The sequence below is a fragment of the Eublepharis macularius genome, chromosome 8, assembly GCF_028583425.1.
Source record: "Eublepharis macularius isolate TG4126 chromosome 8, MPM_Emac_v1.0, whole genome shotgun sequence".
Taxonomy (NCBI): domain Eukaryota; kingdom Metazoa; phylum Chordata; class Lepidosauria; order Squamata; family Eublepharidae; genus Eublepharis; species Eublepharis macularius.
Window position 1 is genome coordinate 76661554 of NC_072797.1, and position 19358 is coordinate 76680911.

A 19358-nucleotide genomic window follows, 5' to 3' on the forward strand; every position below is an offset into this window, starting at 1 on the left:
CATCTCATTACCCTAGTCAGCAAAACACTTGGGAGACTGGGGTTCAATTTTCTGCAGTGCCATGTATATTGTGCGCAGGCTTAGGCAAATTTCTTTGTTGACCACCCTAAATCCACTTAATAATATCTGGCAGCACTTCAGCAGAGGTAGGTTAAGGATTACAACTTTTATCTGTTTCTGCTTGAAATTTCCTTTAATAACATGGGATCAATCTCTTACCATGTGTTACCAATATGATGGGAGTTATTTAACTACAAAGACAGGCAATTGGAAAGGGCTCCATAGACAAAAATCACTAAGGGACATTTTCCCCTTTATATGTCAGAAGACATATATGCTGTTTTGGGAGTCATATAGATTTCTGAGTAAGATATGGTAACGGTGTTTTCTCATATTGTCTTAAAGATACTTTAGTTGGGTAGCTGGGTTGGCCTGCAGTAGAACAGTAGGATTTGATTCCAGTGGCACCTTATAGACCAACAAGATTTTCAGAGAGTAAGTTTTTGAGAGTCAGAACTCCCTTCTTCAGACTCATGTCACTGCCTCAAATCGTGTTGTCTTAAAGATACTAGACAACATATATAGATGACTTTTTAAAAAGGTATTAGAAAAATTCATGGTGAATGGGTCTACCAGTGGCTATTAGGCGTGCTGGATAATGCTTTGTGTGCGGAGCAATACACTGGGGTAAACAAAAGCGGAAGGCCATAACCTGCTTGAGATATTCTAGGGAAACCTGACTGGCCACTATTGAAAGTAGAATGCCAGTCTTTGGTCTAAAGAGCAGGACTACTCTTAAAACAGTAGGCTATGCCAAGGCAGGAAAAAATATATTATTTCCCCTCCCATCTTTGAAAGCAAATGTGTGTGCTTTTGATCAGTTTGTCAATCAGCACAAGTTACATAGTTCCTCTGAGAATGATCCTGAATTACTGTTGTACCAATGGATACACAACTTCAAGCAAAAATTTAGTCAAATCTCATTATGCTTCTACAAATTGGTATTTGCCTGGTAGATGGTACTGCTCTGACTAGTAGTTTCTACTACCACACCTTGCTGTACCTCTGAGACATAGGTTTGGATCCAGATAATCATGAGCAGTGCTTCACTTGCAGAATAGAACTTTCTTACCTCTTTCCTCTTGTGACACTCCCCAAAATGCTGCTTCTGGGGATCAGGAACTCTCAGGGCCAAACTACAAGTGACGAATGACACAGGTTGGACACTTGTCAGCTTTCCTCAAGTTTTGATGGGAAATGAAGGCCGCTTGGCGGAATGTTGGACAAGTGACAGTTGAAAAGTCCATTGGACAGCAGTTGGAGAGCCAAGCTGCAAGATCAGGACGCCTACATTTCCCATCAAAACTTGAGGGAAGCTGACAAGTGTCCAACCTGTGTCAGTTGTCACTTGTAGCTTGGCCCTCAGAAGAGCATTGAAATTTGATGCTAGGGGGTCTGTAGTAGAAGGGGAATCATAGAAAATTACCCCTCCTTCTACTAGGAGAGGGCAATTTCGCATGCAGCCCATTATTTGAGAGCCAGTTTGGTGTAGTGGTTAAGAGTGCGGGACTCTAATCTGGAGAGTCGGGTTTTATTCCTCACTCCTCCACTTGAAACAAGTTGGGTGACCTTGGGCTAGTCACAGTTCTCTGGAGCTCTCTCAGCTGCACCCACCTCAGAGGGTGTTTTGTTGTGGGGATAATAATGGCATACTTTGTAAACTGCTCTGAGTGGGCATTAAGTTGTCGTAAAGGGCGGTATATAAATCGAATGTTGTTGTTATTGAGGAGAGACAGAATGTGATTCTAACAACATTTTTTAATGTTCTGAAGCAACCAGTTTGGCCTCAACTTGTGTATGGCTGGAAAGGCACATACTTACATCTGAAGTGTGCAGCTGGAATGCCACAATGCTCTGTAGACCCTGGAAGACACTATGACATTGCATTTAGAGCAATTAAATTAACAGAATAATTATATATTCCCATGATAGCAAGTGAGGTCTGTGGCCTAATTTGCAGTTTTTTCAAGGTTGCTTCGAGCAAATGACAATATAGGAGGTAACAAAGGAAATGGAAAGATATTATTGTTATATTTTTCTTTGCCTTATATTTGTATATGTTGATGTAGTTGATCTAGTTAACTAATGAATAGTGCATTCCTAAGCAGAGTTACATCCTTCTAAATCTATTGGGTATGGAAAGGTGTAACTCTATTTAGGATTGCATTGGAAAAATCTGTTGAAGAACTATTTTAAATGGAAATGCAGTAAAAGTCATATTTCCTTCTTACTTCATAAATGGGACATCCTCCAAAGTCAGGAGCTGGACAAAAGCAACAGTTTGATTATTTTACTTCTGCATACTTGTTGCATGGTTAGGCTTAGCTTCCATATACGTTCCTTTTATGCATATCAGTTCTTGCTTTTGTTTTGTACTTTATCTGCCCTGCTTTTCAACTGAATTAATTATTAATAACCTGGCAAAGAGACAAATCATTCATCATCATCATCATCATCATCATTATCTCTACCTATGTCAGGGCAGTAACAATAATAATTTACAATGATCAATAATAATTCGTTGTTAAATTTGTAAATAGTTTGTTGTTAAATGTCATGTGCTATTTCCTAAACTGTGGTGTTCTATCAAATGCTTTTTCTTCAAGTATTCTCAGGACATTCTATGAGGTAGTGGTTTGATTCAAATAATCAGCTTACTTACTGATAGCCTGTCATTACAGCTGTGGTTTGTGATTGACTGTCAAGCCAGAACCAGAAATCATGGCTTACTAAGCATGGTTTCAGTTTTCAGCATAATGCTGATAACTGGTGGGAGACTTACCAGGGAGGGGGCCTCACCAGCAATGCAATGATTTTATTTATTTATTTATTTATTTACTTATTTACCTTTCCTCTGATGATGCACTGATGTCACTTCCCATGCACCTGGAACTGATGTCAGTGTGTCCCTGGGGATACTGTAGGAGGCTACAGCATCCTGGTAATGCCCTGAGATCTCTTCTGGGCACAGGGAGAGAGACATCAGCACGTTGGAACGCTGCCCATTGCTCCTGATCATCCTGCCCATTTTTCACCTGCTGCCCAGCTGATCAATGGCAGGAAGAGCCCACTGGTAAGCCTAGTTTAGAGTTGATAGATCACAGTTATAACCTGTAGAGGCTGTTAGTATAGCACAAACTGTAGCTTTTCCCCAGAAAAGGGACCTCAACAGAATATAATGCCATTGATTTCGCCCTTCAAAACAGTGGTTTTCTTCAGGGGAACTGATCTCTGGAGTCTGGCAATCAGTTGCAGTACCAGGAGATCTCCAGGCCTCTGGTGGAAGTTGGCAACTCTAACAAGATTTAATTTGAAGTAGCTAGTTCAATTAAAAGTAAATTTTAAATCAATTTTATGGAGCAGGTAAATTAACATTTTCCTTGTTGGGAAGAAAAAAGTCACTCATCTCTGTAATAAATGATAGAATGATGTCAGAAAAAAATCTGTTGCCCAAATCTCTATTGTGCAGTTGCCAGGTTGGTGATCCTTATTAACTATAAAGATGTTCTCTAGTTAAAAGGTTAGTAAGTATTAGCTTTTTAAACTGGTGATTTTATTTTTCTTGTTTTTATTAAGAAATTCTTCACAACTGAGTTTAGGGAAGAAAAATGTGTCAGAGAACAGGAACTACAGTGAAATGCCTTTGACTGAGCTAGGATTACATTACTTGGTTCATCCTATAAAAGCATGACTATTTGCTACCCAAATAAATGCCTAGAGCACATAAAACATGGAGCCAAGTGACCCCTAAAAGAAAAAAATCAATTGCAATTCATATTTCATGTGCCTATAATTGCGGGTGAAAGCTGAGCAGGTTTCTGGGGAATGTTTATCCATTGGAAGATGTTTCATGTTTTAGGGGTTTTTGTTGTTGTCTTTTAGCTTTTTCAGTGGTCATTCATTTCATGCAGACTGAATTACTCCAGTCTGTAACAACAGAAGTCAAGTTACTGCTCACTGCACTGACTCTGAGCTGGTGCACTCAACTAGAGACAAAAATACTTTATTCACAGCTATTCTGTTTGAGATTCTTGGAGCTTTTACAAACAAACAAGATATTCTATCATCTGTGAAGTTATCCATTTGCTAGCAAGTCTTTTTTGTGTGTGTTTCTGTTCCTCAAGCAAGCCAAAAATCCTAAAGTCTGATGCTTTAAAAGCAGAATTTTGAAAGTGCCCTCTTTATTCCCCCACCCATTTCCTTTATTTCAGTCTGATTTTCTTTTTTGCAAAGCTACTGTAGGATTCCTATCCCACTGTGGACTGAGATGTCATATGGATAGAGAAAATGCCGCTCACTTTATAGATTACTGTTAGGTCAACAAAACTTTGGCAGCATTGATTAACTTGACAGTGAGTACAGCAGTACATTTATCACTTATGGCTGTGCTGTAGAAAATCTAATAAGAGGCAAACAATTCCCTTTAGAGCAGTAACAGGTTCACTGTGGCTAACGGTGCATGCACTGGAAATTTCTGCCTTTAAATTATACTCTTGCTGCTAGCTGGGTCATTGACTCAGAGCTACTGCACTTCCCATGACCATGTTCTATATTATTCATTTGGTCAAAATCATGTGGGTTTTATAGAGCTCCAGTTAAACGGAACCTTCTCCAGGAGCCTATTTAAAAGAGATGAGCTGTGGGATAAAAGAATTAGACAAATGCTTATGTCTTGTGCAGTTAAATGAGAGCTGTCTGTTGTGATTTTTTAAAATCTTGAACTAGTATATACATAGCAGAAGTATTGTAACTGATAATACACATTTGCTGCATGAATATAGTATATATTTCAAGAAATCTATTTTTCATTTAACTCTTTTCATCAGCTGATGATGTGCAAGAAACCCATTTCTAGATGTACATTTCTTGATATTCTTAGTATGGCAACCTTAGGATGCCATTTGACAGGGACTCCCACTTCTCATTCATGTTAATAGAAACGGAATACTGCTATAGAATCACTGCTTGCTGCTTGACTGCTCTGAACAAAGATTCCAAAAAACAATGTTTAAGTCTCCCATGGAAAGATTTTATAAATAGACTTGAATAAAATACAAATTATAGGTTAAAAAAGTGAATGCAGATAATAATTCTGTTGTAAAGGTACCACTGTGTCAAACTAATTTTTTTTTGTTTAACTAGCTGTTTTTAAATCCATATGTAAACACTAGCGTAGAGGGAGAAGAGATGTTTACTTTATTGTCCAGCATGTTAATTGACGATACTTTTTCCTCATTCATTTCCTCATTCGTTTGTTTTCTGATACTCTATAGAGCACTTTTTGAAAGGACATTTCTTCCATGGCTGTAATCTTAAACTCACTTTCCTATATTTAAATAACACTGAAATCAATGGTTTCTGCTTTCCAAACAAATATGTTTAGGTCTGGTGTCTTTGAACTTAGTTCAGCCTTAATACATACTTACTGGGCAAGTTAGGTTGCAAAGAGCTAGGTTTGCAAACAGAATACTTAGTCTGAGAGGTGGTTTTGGAGGCAGATAAAAAGTTTTGTTTTGAAATGTCTATGAGGTGATGTACTTTACAATATCTGCCAAGAGTTATTGTACTTAAATGAATTGTCAGGAAATCTAATGAAATAAGGCAGCTTGTGGTCTCACTCAAAGAACACGTTGCAACACTCCCCCCCCACCACCACCCCAACCTGTTGCGCTTGGTTTTAGCAGAAAAACCTGAAACGTGAAAGAGCTGAAAGCAAGACCAGAGCTGGCACAGAGGAAGCACTGAGCATTGGAGCAATAGGCAGTCAGTCAGTGACTCTTACTCCTCTTTTAACATTCATAAAAATGATTGGTTTCAAAGCTCTCTTGTTTTAAAAACAGCAGTAAGCATTTCCTTAAATTCAGGGATTCATACAAAGAAAGTACTCCAACCACTCGCCTTCTTGAGAGTACAGACCTAAATATTGATTAGCTATCACGCAGACATCAGAACTACTCTTAGGATTCAATTTTTTTGTTGTTTTGCATATTTTATTGATCAAAAGTGGTAAATGAGCATCAAGCGTGCAAGAAGACGATGAATTGTTTACTTGCATAAAATAACCTTTCAATAAGGGAAGATGCATTGCTCACACTTTTGGTGCTGTTCTGCTGCCCGAAGCAGATGGCATTCAGCTGCTATTGATTTGCTCCTATAGTTACAGAGCAGCACGTAACTAGGCATGCTCATTTCAGGTGTGTGTGTGCGTGTGTGTGTGTTTGTGTGTTAAGTGGAGGAAGACAGTACCCTTGTTCTACTGAAGATGTACCTTACAAACCAATATACTGAGAATAACAAGACAACATGGATTGAACATGTAAATAAAACAGAATCTCTTTCTTGGCATAGAAGAACCACAATTTTTAAGCAATTCATTGAGATTCCTATAATTTTATCAATAAGTAAAATACAAGACAGTTTTACAGAAGAAAGGCCTGCTTTGCAGTATGTGCCTCTTCCACCTGTTTTGACTTGTGTGCATGTGTTTAACATAACAGCTCTCCCTGTTTTGCTAACAGCTTTTAGTCCTGGTGCAGTGTCAGGGTTGGAAAGATCTTGGCTTGGATACAAATCATCACAGACCTGAGTTCATGGGGTGGGGGGTGGGGATTGCTGACAGTTTCCTCTTTTCCACTGCAGTCTCCTATACAAACCCTGTGCAACCCTTGGGGATGACCCAGGATATAGTACGGAGGAGGAGGGCTACTGCAAGAAGATAATCAGTAGAAATCTTTTCTCCCTACCCTGGGTGATCTGTTGGAGACCCATATATTGATTTGGATATTGTTTTGTACTTGATATTCAACTGACCTGTTCTCTTAAAAGAGGTCTGTAATGTGTGCTGCAGCCTTGCTATAAGTGGTCCTTTAGCCAGGTTTTGCAGGAACCCCCCCCCCATCACCCATGTATTTGATGAACATCTCTCTTTTTTTCTTCAATCACTGCCACAAGGCAGTTTAAGGATTCCATTAGCTACCATTGTTTTATTTAGGTTGCAGAGTACTGAATAGCAAATACTGTTGGGGGAATATTCCTCCTATGATTTGGACTTCCGGTTGGGTGGGGTTGCAATTCGGATATGTGTGGCTGCTGCTCCAGCGGATCTGTTTTATTGCTAAATACTTTTGTTATCTTTGTTATTTCTTTAAATATCTACAGGCTACCTCCTATGATTTTTTATATTCTTTGGATATTACAGGTCACCCCATTAGTTGCTAGCTTTGAAGCACAATGGGTTAATTTTCTTACACCATTAAGGCCCTTTTCACACTTACGGTTTAAACCGCCTTTTATGAGCGTTCGCTGCGATCGCAGTGGCTGCAGCATGGCACCCCCATGTTCCACACAGTCTGAGGCAATTTCAGTTTGGCATCTTGTTTTTCATTTTAGATGGGCTTTGAAGCCCTGGTGCAGTTTCAGGCTTTCGGGGCTTCACAGTTCACATCACACTTTTTTTTTAAACTTTGAGCAGGCATAGTAACATTGCAATGTTGGAACCCATCCCTTCCCTGTATTTGCTGATTGGTGGTCATTGGAGAGGCAATTGGTGATGGAGTTCTGGGGGAAAACATGTACTTATCGTTTGTTCCACTCTCATATATTTATTTTTAAAGCCAAGCCAGGAAAAGGTTAAAATACCGCTGCTTCATCTCCTCCCAGCAGCTTCTCTGCCGTTTTGCAAACGGCTGTGCAAAAACTGGTTTTTTTACAGCCAGCAGGGAATGAGCAGCAACATTAGGAATTGTTCCTGGCTTTGAAAAAAAATAAGGGAGTGTGTGCATACCCAGGAGGAAGGAAGCCAAGAGAGAAGCAGCCTTATCACCCTTACCTCGCTTTACTGATAAAAATGGCATAAAAGGAGTTCAGAAAGCTGAGGAGGGTGGGAGTGGTTAATTCCGCACAGACCAATCAGCTCCTGGGGAAAAGGAGAGGGGGGAGAAGAGAAACAGAAGGAGCACTGACATTAATCAGGCCAGATGTGACTTGGCAGTGGCTTCAAAATAAAATTGCAGTATGTCTGCAGGGGGAAAAATCAGGGATACTGTTGACAAACATTGATACTGCATCCCAAGTTGCAAATGTGAAACTCCTGCAAACATGGGAAGCAGAACAGATACTGAAACGCTTTAAAGTCCCAGTGCAAAAAGGACCTATACCTCATGTGTTTAGCTAATTATTACTGTTGAGATACCATGTTTCATATAAAATTGTCTCCTACATCAGACTACTATGTCTTATCTTGGCCAGAATTGTTTGCTGTAACTGGCAGTGGATCTCTATGTCTTATGTAAAAAAAAAGGTTTGTCTCAGTGCCAGCTAACTGATACGACTTACTTACTGGAGATGCTAAGGGTTGAATATTCTGCACCCAAAACATTTGCTTACCCCTGAGCCATGGGTTTGTAGCCTGAAGTGTTTATTCTCTGCTTCATTAGATTAATTCATTCAGAGATTTATGTATTTAGATAATTCTATCCCGCCATTTTTCTTTTGAGCCCAAGGTAGCGTATAACCATCAGGTCCAAAGGTGATTGGCAGAGCAGTCCTAAGTGGGGGGGGGGAGTGCTCTGGAAGCCAACTAGCCCCTATGCTGATGTATCTGACACTTATGTTGGTGTTGTAGCAGTTTCCAGCAAGCCTGCCTGGGTCCCCGGGGGGCTGCCGTTCACCTGCTGATGTCAAAAGGCTAAATTCCAAAAGGCCTGGCAAGTGAAGCTTCACTGCAGGGAAGAAAGCCACCACCAGCTGCTCTTAACAGAGAGGCAAATTTCCAGCTCTACCCAGTTTTAAACAGAAAGTCAGCCCTGCAAGGTAGGCACTCAACAGGTTGAGCCCAGAAACAAATTTAACAGGGTAGCATGTGACAAAATGGCCAAAGAACTGGATTTGAAGCCATAACTTTCAATAACTCTGCAACAAATTAAGAAAAGGAATTTATTAAACAAAATTGCAAAGGCAAACAAAATAAATATAGAAGTATGTGGAGAAGCACAAAAATACAACAGACTATTTGCATGAGGCTATATTCACTAGAAGTCCCTGAATTTGTTCTAGATGTCCTTGAAAGCTGTTTCAGGTTTGCATCTGTGCCTTAGGGCCTCTTATCTGGCAGGAATAAACAGTGCTGACCAATCCCAGTCTCCTAAAAGGAAAAAAGTCTCAAAAGCCTCACCCAAAATATTTTAATTTTAAAAGAAACCAATTAGATAAGTGAATTTCATTACAGGTGTAAGTCTGATTTACTCCAGAGCTGCTTCCCTGCAGTGCCCTGCTAGGTTGGAGTGCTGCCCATGGCCAGCTAGTTGCAGGCCATGGGCATAAATCCCTGTGCTGGCATGGGAGTGGGTAGCCTGGATAATGCCCCCAAACAGCAGCAGACAATTATGCTGAGAAAAAAGATGGTGTAGCCCATAGGTGCCTATGAAAAGGGGAAAGTCAACTACCTCCCCCATGCACAACCTCCCACAAGTGTCTCAGAGGAGCAAAGATGCAGACTACAGCCACAACCAAGCCCCATCATCAGCTAAGGACCTCCTCCAGCACCCAATCACTGCCCCCCCAACCCTACATAAACCCCCGGCTGGATGCCCATGAACTCAGTAAGTAGGAGGCATGGCAGAGCATAAGGCATCTTGGTGACAGGGAGAGCACAGAGTGGGCAATTTGCAATATTGGGCAAGTATTTAGCACTTACACCTCCGGTGGAAACAAAATGTTAGGCAAACTTCTCTCATTGGAGACCCCTAACAGCACTGTTGCTGGCACTGCTCCCAAAATGTTCGCTTCCACAACTGACCCCAGCAGCCTGGGGGGGGGGGGTGGCTTGACAATGGCCTCTAGGCACTATATCTTATGTCTAACAAAGGAGGAGGTTCCTAGAGAAGTATACATGACATAGCTGTCTTGGAAGGGGGGGGAGTATATTTGCAGCCTATAACAGGGCAGTGTGCAGACTCCCTCAACTGGACTTCCTCCACCCTTTGGGCAGAGGGCAGGTCACAACTGTGGATTGGGGTTCCTAGGAGCTGGCTTTCTGTTCTCTCCCGGTCAGGTGACCCCTGGACTCATTCCCTCGCAGGATCAGAGTTTCATGCAACAGTGGCGGCAGCAGCAGGAGCAAATCAATCTGAAACAGTTGCAGAGCACTTTCTCGCTGGACGGGTATCATTTGGATGCCAGCAGGATCTGCCTCAGTAGGGTCTCCATGCCCGCCCCCCCACGGGCCATGCTCCCTCCCGAGGCGCAGCTGAGCCCCCTGCCATCACTGCACACATCTCTGTTTTCCTTCTGGTAAGTAGTGATACAACAAGGAGGCTTGGGAACATGGCCGTCACAGTCCCTTGCAATCCTCTCAGATTGCATTTCCAGCCTAGCTCGAGGAGCCTTCTTCCTCAGGCACTGCACTGTAAGTCTGCCTCGATTCTGAGCATGAGCAAGCAGCACTAGGGTTGGCTCAGCCTGCCTCCAAAAGGCCCCTAAAAGCACATAGGCACTGTTGCCATACCAGACAAAGGGAGCTGCAACTTGTGTCCACCATCCCCTTCAGTTTTGGTAGTTCAATGAAGTTTGCATTGTTCCACAACTCTCTCCCTGTTCGCTTGTGTGCAGATGACACTAGCTCCATGCCCCTCTGCTGGCCAGAACAAGCTCTCCAGCTGACTAACACTGCGGAAGTTACATGGGCATCTGGCCAAGGCAGCCATGGTGCCCCTTACAAGTACACTGTAAGACATCTACAACTATAATTCAAATACCATCATAATCACTAATTAAATCCACAAAAATTTTTCAAACAAGACTGGGTTTCCATAAAATAATCAGCCAACTAATCTCCGGGGGGAAAACTGCTTTATTTATTCATTTATTTAAAAAATGCCAAAGTCAGAGCCTTCCTTACTTCCTTGGAAAAGTGGGGACAATAGCAGAGAAAGCCCAGGTTCAGGTAGTAATAGTAAGCTTCCTTGATTGAAAGATCTCTTGTCCAAAACTGTAAAAAGGTTCCTTCCTTTCTGGGCAGGATTGAGTTGCATGACACTACCAGCAAGTCTGTATCCAGATCAGTTATGGCTTTCACCATCTGTTATGAATTGAAAAAAGAAGGAAAAAATTTAGAGCCCACTCATATTGTACTAGCAAGTATAAAGATAGAAGGGTATGGAGACACATTACCTCTATTAATAAGCAACCTATTGCAATGGACCTAATATGTTCCATGAACTCTTGCAGCTGATAAATATCAGAAGAAGTTGGTAAGAGGCACTAGGCCATATCCATCACCTAGACATCCAAGAGCAACTCTAGATAGGAGAGGAAATGCAAACTGCAGGAGGGAATAGGAGTGCAGTAGGAGGGGAGGAGGAGTTCAGCTATACTGGTTGTGGAGCATCCAAAAATTTTATTATTTATTAGATATATTTGTGTATTCCTAATTAGAGATGGGCACGATCCAAAAAAAAATACTGATTAAGCCGTTCGTGGATCCGGGCCACTGCCGAACCCAGGCCACCGATTCTAACTGATCAAGTCCCATTTCCGATCCGGAATCGGGAAGGCCAAAGCGGGAGGGCGCCCCGCTGTTTCCAGTGATAAAGGAATGGTGGTTAGTGGCAGCGGCCGCCAGGCCCGGCGGGCAGGGGGAGGGAGGGAACATTCACACACACACACACACACACACTTAGAGTAGAGGGGGGAGTTTTTAACCAGGCAACGAGCCGCCTCCCCTCAGGGAGGGGGACATTCCCAGGGCCGGATCTACGGTTGCCAGCACCCAGGGCAACCGTAGTCAGGCGCTTGCGCGTGCGTGCGCACGGTCCTGGGTGCCCCACCCACCCATGCAGCAAGCCGGCTGTCCTGGTGCACTGCGGAGCTGGCGGCAGCACAAGTGGCTCGGCGGCTGCCTGTGCCGTTCACCTGCCCCGCAAGACAAGGGGCGGCCAGCTTGCCCATGCGCCCCTTGTCCTGGGGAACGGCGTGGGCGGCCTCCCAGCCTCCCGCACTGCCTTTTGCCTTTCCTTTGTGCCCATGGCTTCAGAACACCCCCTTCCCCCTCCCTCCCCTGGGTTGCTGCTCCGTGGTTGGAAGGAAGCCTGCTAATCAAGGAAAGCTGGGCTTCCATTCGTGTTTCGAGGGCGACAGAAGGAGGGCAAACACAGCTCATTCCCCTGGCTCCGTTGCCCCGGGAATAAATTACTGGCACAAGAGTGTCTGCAATTCCGAACAGAAACCGATGTATCCGATCAAGTCCCGAACAAGCAAACCCCCGACTGCTGGATCGGTTGCCGTGGACGGAACCGATTAGCTGAGTCACGATGGCGCAAACGCCAAAATCGGGGTGGGGGGGTTGAGATCGTAATTCAGATTGTGCCCATGTCTATTCCTAACCAACAGAACCTTCTCTGGATTAATTCTCTGCTTGACAATTCTCACCCAGCATTATCACTAACAACAAGCACTGGCCTGACAAATCTACAGCCTTCTTAGGCTTAGTCTTTTTTTTAAAAAGTCAAACTCTTTCAAGAAGGATAAAACCACAAATGGCCTATCTGGCTCTTTCTGTCAAAATGGTAATGCTTTTGAGGAAGTTTGATATATTGTAGATACAAAAGTATCTTTAGAAGCAAGTGCGCAGTGGATAACACAGTTAATTTGTTCTCTCCATTTTCTTATCAGGTCTTTGCATGGCACTTGCTACTCAGCGTAGCTTGTTTCATCAAGTGGTTGAGATAATTTTTTAAGTATTTACATATCTCAGTTTTCTGGTGATATAGCTAATATAAAATCAGAGTAACTGTGGGTTAGAACTTCATTAGTGCTCTGTCACATATTAGGGAAGAAAGGTTAAACTAGTACATTTTTCTTCTGCTACTACTATGAGCTACTAAGAAGTTACTCGTGTACTTTGATGCTTTATATTATCATACGCAAATGTAGCAATATTTGGGCAGTATTAAACTTCTTGTAAATGGCTCACAATAATTTTAAATCTTTTCAGTTGGACTAAGGCTGCAGAGCATAGCGATTCCTGTGGCCATGAGCCTGGGTAGGGGGATGTCCCTATTTTAGTAGTGTAGGTTCAGCGTTTCAACACTGCATTGGGAAAATGAAATATTTTTCATCAATGGCATTGACAAAGGCTAAATGCAGGAAAACTATCCTGCTGAATTTGGAAGCTGCTAGTGAATGTGTGGAGGACACTAACTCCTTTTTAATACTGTTTAATGAAACAATCCCTTAGCAATTCATATCTGATTCATAGGCTGATCACTAATTTCTACATGATAACCTGTCTGAAACTGCTTTTAGAAATCAGCAGCTTACCCAAATACTATTGAAGACAAGATTATCAGATGATAATCACTATCCTAACTAACTGTGCTATTGGCCCTACTTGCCCTACAGACTCTTCATTAAAGCCATACTCTCACTTATACCTTCATGTAGCGAAATTATAGTGCCTACCCTATCTCTGCTATCAGGGACATAACCAGCCATGGCATAGGAGCTCCATATAGAATTATGCAACCATTCATAGTGTTGTTATACATTATATGGACTGGAGAGGCTTGTACTGCTGCTTCATCATGTGCAGAACTGGTAACTCTTAGGGCATAGACTGTATGTCAAGATTACCAGTAATATTGGCAGATGAGAAATATGGCTAATTTGCTTCTGAAATTCAATTATGGCCTTTTGTAATGGCAGTCATATATTTTACATAACATGCATGTTAAACTAGTACCCGAGGCAATCCTTGAAACGTCACCAGTCAGAAATGCAGTATGCCATGTACTCTTGTCCCTTCCTCTCCTTTCTATAGCTTGATCCTTCTTTCTCAATCAACATCTTCATTTCTTCAGAACATCAGCCACTGAACTAAAACTAGTAAATAACTAATTTAACTGTTAGTCTGTTTCTTAGTTCTAGAGAATTACATTTCTTCAGATTATATACTTAAAGTAAGTCTTAACTTGTAACTGTTTTGACGTTTTGCTGCCTCTTTAATGATCCCATTATCTTGGCTGAAGTTGAACATTTGCAAGTCAGCCTTTTTAAAATCATAGTTAGAAGTGTCTCTCTTATTTCTTGTGTGTTTTCCTTGAAGTTATTGCTGTCTAGTATTTTGAAGAGAATTAACACAGTCATTCCATGTGTGTTTCAATTTAATTTTTTGGCATTCTTGCTAGTCCACTGCTACTTACTAGGCTGTTTCATTTTTAAAGGAATAGGTTTGTAGCAACTTATTTTTTCTCTTTTCAGATGTTCCTCTTTTCTCAGATGTTTTTTTCAGCAAATATTTCTTTTTTTTCTGATACACCCAATTTTCCTTTAAAAATTTCCTTATGCGTTGCATGTCATTTGTGCAAATGACAATCAAATTCATTTTCATAAAGGTTAGATCAAATTCTCAGTCTTGTCAGGGATTTCATACTTCCCTTTGACAATAGTTATCCTAATTGCAAACATTTTGCTTTCTCCATACAAGTAATAGTGAGAAAAGTAGGACCATTGAGGCTTGATTTAACATGATGATGTTGGGACAGCATGTTAAAACTAGACCACTGTGTGTACAGTAGGGAGATTTGTGAGATCCTAGTCATCAAATCTTTTATTTAGCATCTTGTCTACTCACACTGCATTTTCCTGTATCCCATTGATACAATGTCCATTACAGTTGAGAGCCAGTTTGGTGTAGTGATTAAGAGTGTGGGACTCTAATCTGGAGAGCTGAGTTTGATTCCCCGCTCCTCCACTTGAAGCCAGCTTGGGTGACCTTGGGCTAGTCACAGTTCTCTGGAACTCTCTCAGCCCCACCCACCTCACAGGGTGTTTTGTTGTGGGGATAATTATAGCATACTTTGTAAACCGCTCTGAGTGGGCATTAAGTTGTCCTGAAGGGTGGTATATAAATCTATTATTATTATTATTATTACTACTACTACTACTACTACTACTACTACAGGTCTAAAGAGCTGTACTGGTGTTTCCTCTCCTTCTCCACCTCCCATTTTTTGCTGCTTCTGAGAGGGAGGAGGCACTTCAGAAATTAATATTGTAATTTCATTTTGCAAGTTCAGAAAGAGACTGATTATAATTTTCATTACATTGGGTCTGTTGTTTTGCTATTTTATTAAAATGGAAATTTTTCCTGACCTGACTTTCCAGAATAACAGTACTCCTGATACTCAAGAAAAATGATAATCAAGTCCAACTTTCAAATACGCAATTAAAATGATAGTTTTTAAAGCGACACCCCCACAGTGAACCTCACAAACAGGCTGTGAAGGCCTCTGTTGGCTCCTTGATTGATGCTACCTTGAGTGAGGGAAGTGTGATATACATCTGCTGTGCCTTCCTTTTAAATAGTGGAAAACTCATTCTTGGGTTAGATAAAAATCCCAGACTGCTCCTTGATTTTAATGGGGGGGGGGACGGTTGATAACTTCTCTTTAGCATTGAAAGATCATTTTAAGTGGCAGTTGGAGGAAATGCAAAGGAATATATACTACAAAGCGTTCCATAAAGACTCTGGGTTTTAGTCCCAGTGGAGGCTGACACTCCAGCCTACTTACTGTAGCTAGAATATATTGATTTTTTTTCTCCACCATTTTTAGCTGCACCACTGAATTAGATATTGTGAAGCATTCTTCCTTGTGAAGAGAGGAAAAACTGTCATGAACTTTTTCACCCTAACAATAGGGCATCTCATACTAAAAGACTGCAAAAAGGATTTAAACCTTCGAAAACACAGCATCTTTGCACATAGTACACTGACTCTTCTAGGCATAAGATGCTTGTGGATCTTGAGCAACTAGACTGGATGATTGGTGGGGAAATGAATTTTTAGAGCTGTTTTGTGTGTTTAAAAAGAAAATCAATCAGAGAAAACAATGCAGTCTTCTGGTGTGCTCTCAGAAGGTTAGCAAAATGGTCTTGTCTAAGTTTTCAGCAAGCTGTTCAGTTACTGTTATAATTGGCTGATGAGTAGGTTTAGACCTAACTAGAATGCCAGGGTTCGATTTCATGGTGTCCTCTGTGAAGATGTGTCACCATTTATGCTAGCTTTAGTGACAATTTTTTAAAAAGAAAACTCGTGGGAAATCATTATGCTGTTTATATGGCTCCCATTCTGGAGAGCATTATCCTGTGATATTTTAGCACTGTTTTCCACTGCATGATGGCATCTACCTAAGGTTAAGGCTGAACAAGTCCCTCTGCAATTTTGTGACTATATTTTACTTATTGAAGGAGAAAAGATAACTGACAATTAAGAATTTGGGATGTCACTGAAAGAACATGTGCAACTAATCAATGGCATCCTCTGGGAATGTGTTTTTTATGAAGCTGAGAAGGAAGAAAAATTGGGACTTCAGGGATTTTGTTACATAATAATCTTGTATGCTTAAAAACATTTGTGGTAAAAATTTCTGAAAGTGGAGTTTTTTTTTTAAACTCCCTGAATATGTTTAATAATATGTGGCAAATAAATAGTGAAGATTTCTAAAACTATTAATGAAAACACATAATTTTTTAATTCAGTTATCATTGATCTCTAAGTCTAGTTTATACATTCAACAGAATCATGTGGTAAAGTTTTTCCTAGACTATTCTAAGCCCTGTGAAGAATGAGGAGGGGAGGTTGTGCCTGTGTGTGTTATTTAGCTGGGGGCAAGAAACAGCACAGTTATTGCTTCTGTTTCTTAAACACCATAAAGCACAAGTACCCTCTTCTGGAATACTACTGGCTTTAAGCATATTCAGAACATTTCATCTCCTATTTGTTATATCTTATTGGCTAAAAAAATAAACATATCTTCATGAAAAAGGTAAACAAATTCATCATCAACAACAAATTCATCTGTCAATTTCACCTTTTTACACAAGGGTAGTTTAAAAAGACAGCCAGAGGAGATCCCTCCTCAGAGGATTTGTTAATTTCAGCTTCGCCTCCCTAAAGGTGAAATTGACAGAGCCTTTGGGGAGGAGCGTCCTTGAGTAAGATGTTTCATGTATGCCTAGGTCTGTTACCGTTATCATTTAACTGCCCAAACAATGTGAATAAAGGCTTTGATTCTGCTCAAGATTTTTCATTTAAAAAAATTTGAAATGAACAGCAGCAACTAGCATGCTGAAACAGCAATCTCCCTTGCGCTGGTCACAAAATCTGGATTGCTCCAATAGATCCCCATTGGGGCTACACATGGAAATGATCTTTGCCTGTGTTAAAAACTGCCTTTAGTTGCCTGCAGAGATTTCTTAAGTTTTGTTCCAATACCTAGATTAGTAACTATTAACATTTTGTTTTGTTTGAGTTCACAGCCTATATTGTTATGCAGTTCGCATATCCTTTGACTTGCATCCCTCTTCGCCCCTCCTGCCATGCATAACTGGAATGCAGAGCAAGATGAATTTTGTAGCAACAGAGTGCTGAATTTACAAAATGCAAATGAAAGAGACATTTAATACAGAATTCTCATTTAAAGGTGAACTGAAAGGCTTTGCATCTGCCAGAATTCCAAGGTTTTATGCCTTGTCTGATAGAGATCTCCTTTGATTGGGCCCAACTCCCTCTTTGCATAGGTTAGATTTCGACAAGCCATACTTCCACATGGCTGAAATAAGATACTGACTGGCTCCTGGTAGGCTAATTTCATCCCAAGTACTTAGCAGTCAGATGGTGAACTCTTTCAGATTTTCTCAGGAATCAAGTATAGTCACATGCAATTCCCTCATTGCTATCTGCTCCTCCAGGAGAAATATCCTGCATTCAGACACAAAAAAGATGAAATGACAAACAATACCAGCTAATTTTTCATTTTTTCCAAAAAAAATGTAATCTGCCATATTTCTGTAATTTCTCACTACCTGCCCTTAGCTTAGTACACTGGGGGTTGAATTATACTAGGAGAATGCAGGATTACCAAGCTTAAGGTGAGCCAAGAGTTCCTCCAGAATTACAACTGATCTGTTTCCCAGGAGGAAATTACTGCTTTGGAGGACAGGCTCTGGCATCACACATCCCTGCTGAGCTCTCTCCCCTACCCAAACTCTGACTTCTCAGGCAATACTCCCAAATCTCCAGGAATTTCTGAAGCCAGAGTTGGCAAACACTAGTTCGACTCAATGAGGGAGTTGGACAGGGTGGACTGGGAGGCCAAATCAGCCCTGGAAAAGGGCCCTTCACTACGGACCACCCCAGTCCTGCTCCTCTCCCAACAGTGCGAGGGAGAATGAGCCTGCTGGAAGAAAGATTTCCTGGCTCCTTCCTTGCCTGCTCAAAGAGTCCCATTCCACCACAGTACAGCTTGGCGACACCTTTCCTGTGCCTCATGGACCAGACCAGGCGGCACCTTTGCCACATGAAACCTTGTCAGGCCAAGGACCGCTCCCCCCACCAAACTGTGATGAGTCAGCCCAGGTGGAAGGAGACTGAGCAGAAGCAGCCTCCCAGGCCCAGTGGCCATAACGGCCAATACACCCCTGGAGTTGGAACAAATGACCTTGTGGTCTCTCACTCCTACGGTGCTCTTATTAGGCCCTAGCCTCACTTATCTATACCATACAACACAACCTTCCACTGAGAATCCATGACTTCATTTGCTCATCTATTTTAGATCAGGCATATTCATTCTTCTCCATATGAATGGTTTTTAAATTATTTTTACAATGTTAGAATGTAATAAGGATAAACATGTTGGTCTCTTTATGAAGTTTCAAGAACCGAGTAATTTCTCCTTTGGAAAGATGTATGTTGGAGTGGGCAGAAATGTTGTATATGTGCTTGTGAGTGCCTAACCATAATATGGACTACACATTTAAGAAGAGAGGTAATACTCTGTTCTGGACAGGGTTGCACTCCCCTTAAAGGACCAAGTTTGTAGTTTGATGGTGAAGCTGGATCAGAGCCTCCTGTTGGATAAACAAGTGAGAGCGGTGGCCAGGGGCACCTTTCACCAGCTTCACCTGGTGAGCCAGCTGTGGCCTTGCCTGGATGGAAAAGATTTTGCCACTGTGGTGCGGGCCCTCATAATGGCTAGATTAAATTATTGCATTGTGATCTACATGGTTCTGCCCTTGAAGACAGTATGGAAGCTACAATTGGTACAGAATGCTGAGGCCAGAATGGTGACTCGAATGGGTTGCAAGGACCGTATCATTCCAGGCCTGTTCCATCTGCACCAGCTCCCAATTTGCTTACGGGCTCAATTCAAGGTGCTGGTATTGACCTTTAAAGCCCTATACAGCGTGGGGCCAGCATACCTCAAGGACCACCTTCTCCCATGTGAACCCACTCATTCACA

At 41.6% G+C, this 19358-nt stretch overlaps 2 protein-coding genes across 2 annotated transcripts in view; one reads left to right on the top strand and one right to left on the bottom strand.

Moving 5' to 3' along the window:
- SNX24 (sorting nexin 24) overlaps positions 1-19358 on the top strand; it is a 106698-nt gene that overhangs the window by 78530 nt on the left and 8810 nt on the right. The gene's annotated exons all lie outside the window — the stretch shown is intronic.
- The window catches only part of PPIC (peptidylprolyl isomerase C), a 45863-nt gene continuing 37398 nt past the window's right edge, over positions 10894-19358 (bottom strand). The window contains exon 6 of the mRNA XM_054986495.1: positions 10894-11137. The gene's annotated coding sequence lies outside the window, so the exon portion shown is untranslated. The remainder of the gene's footprint in view (positions 11138-19358) is intronic.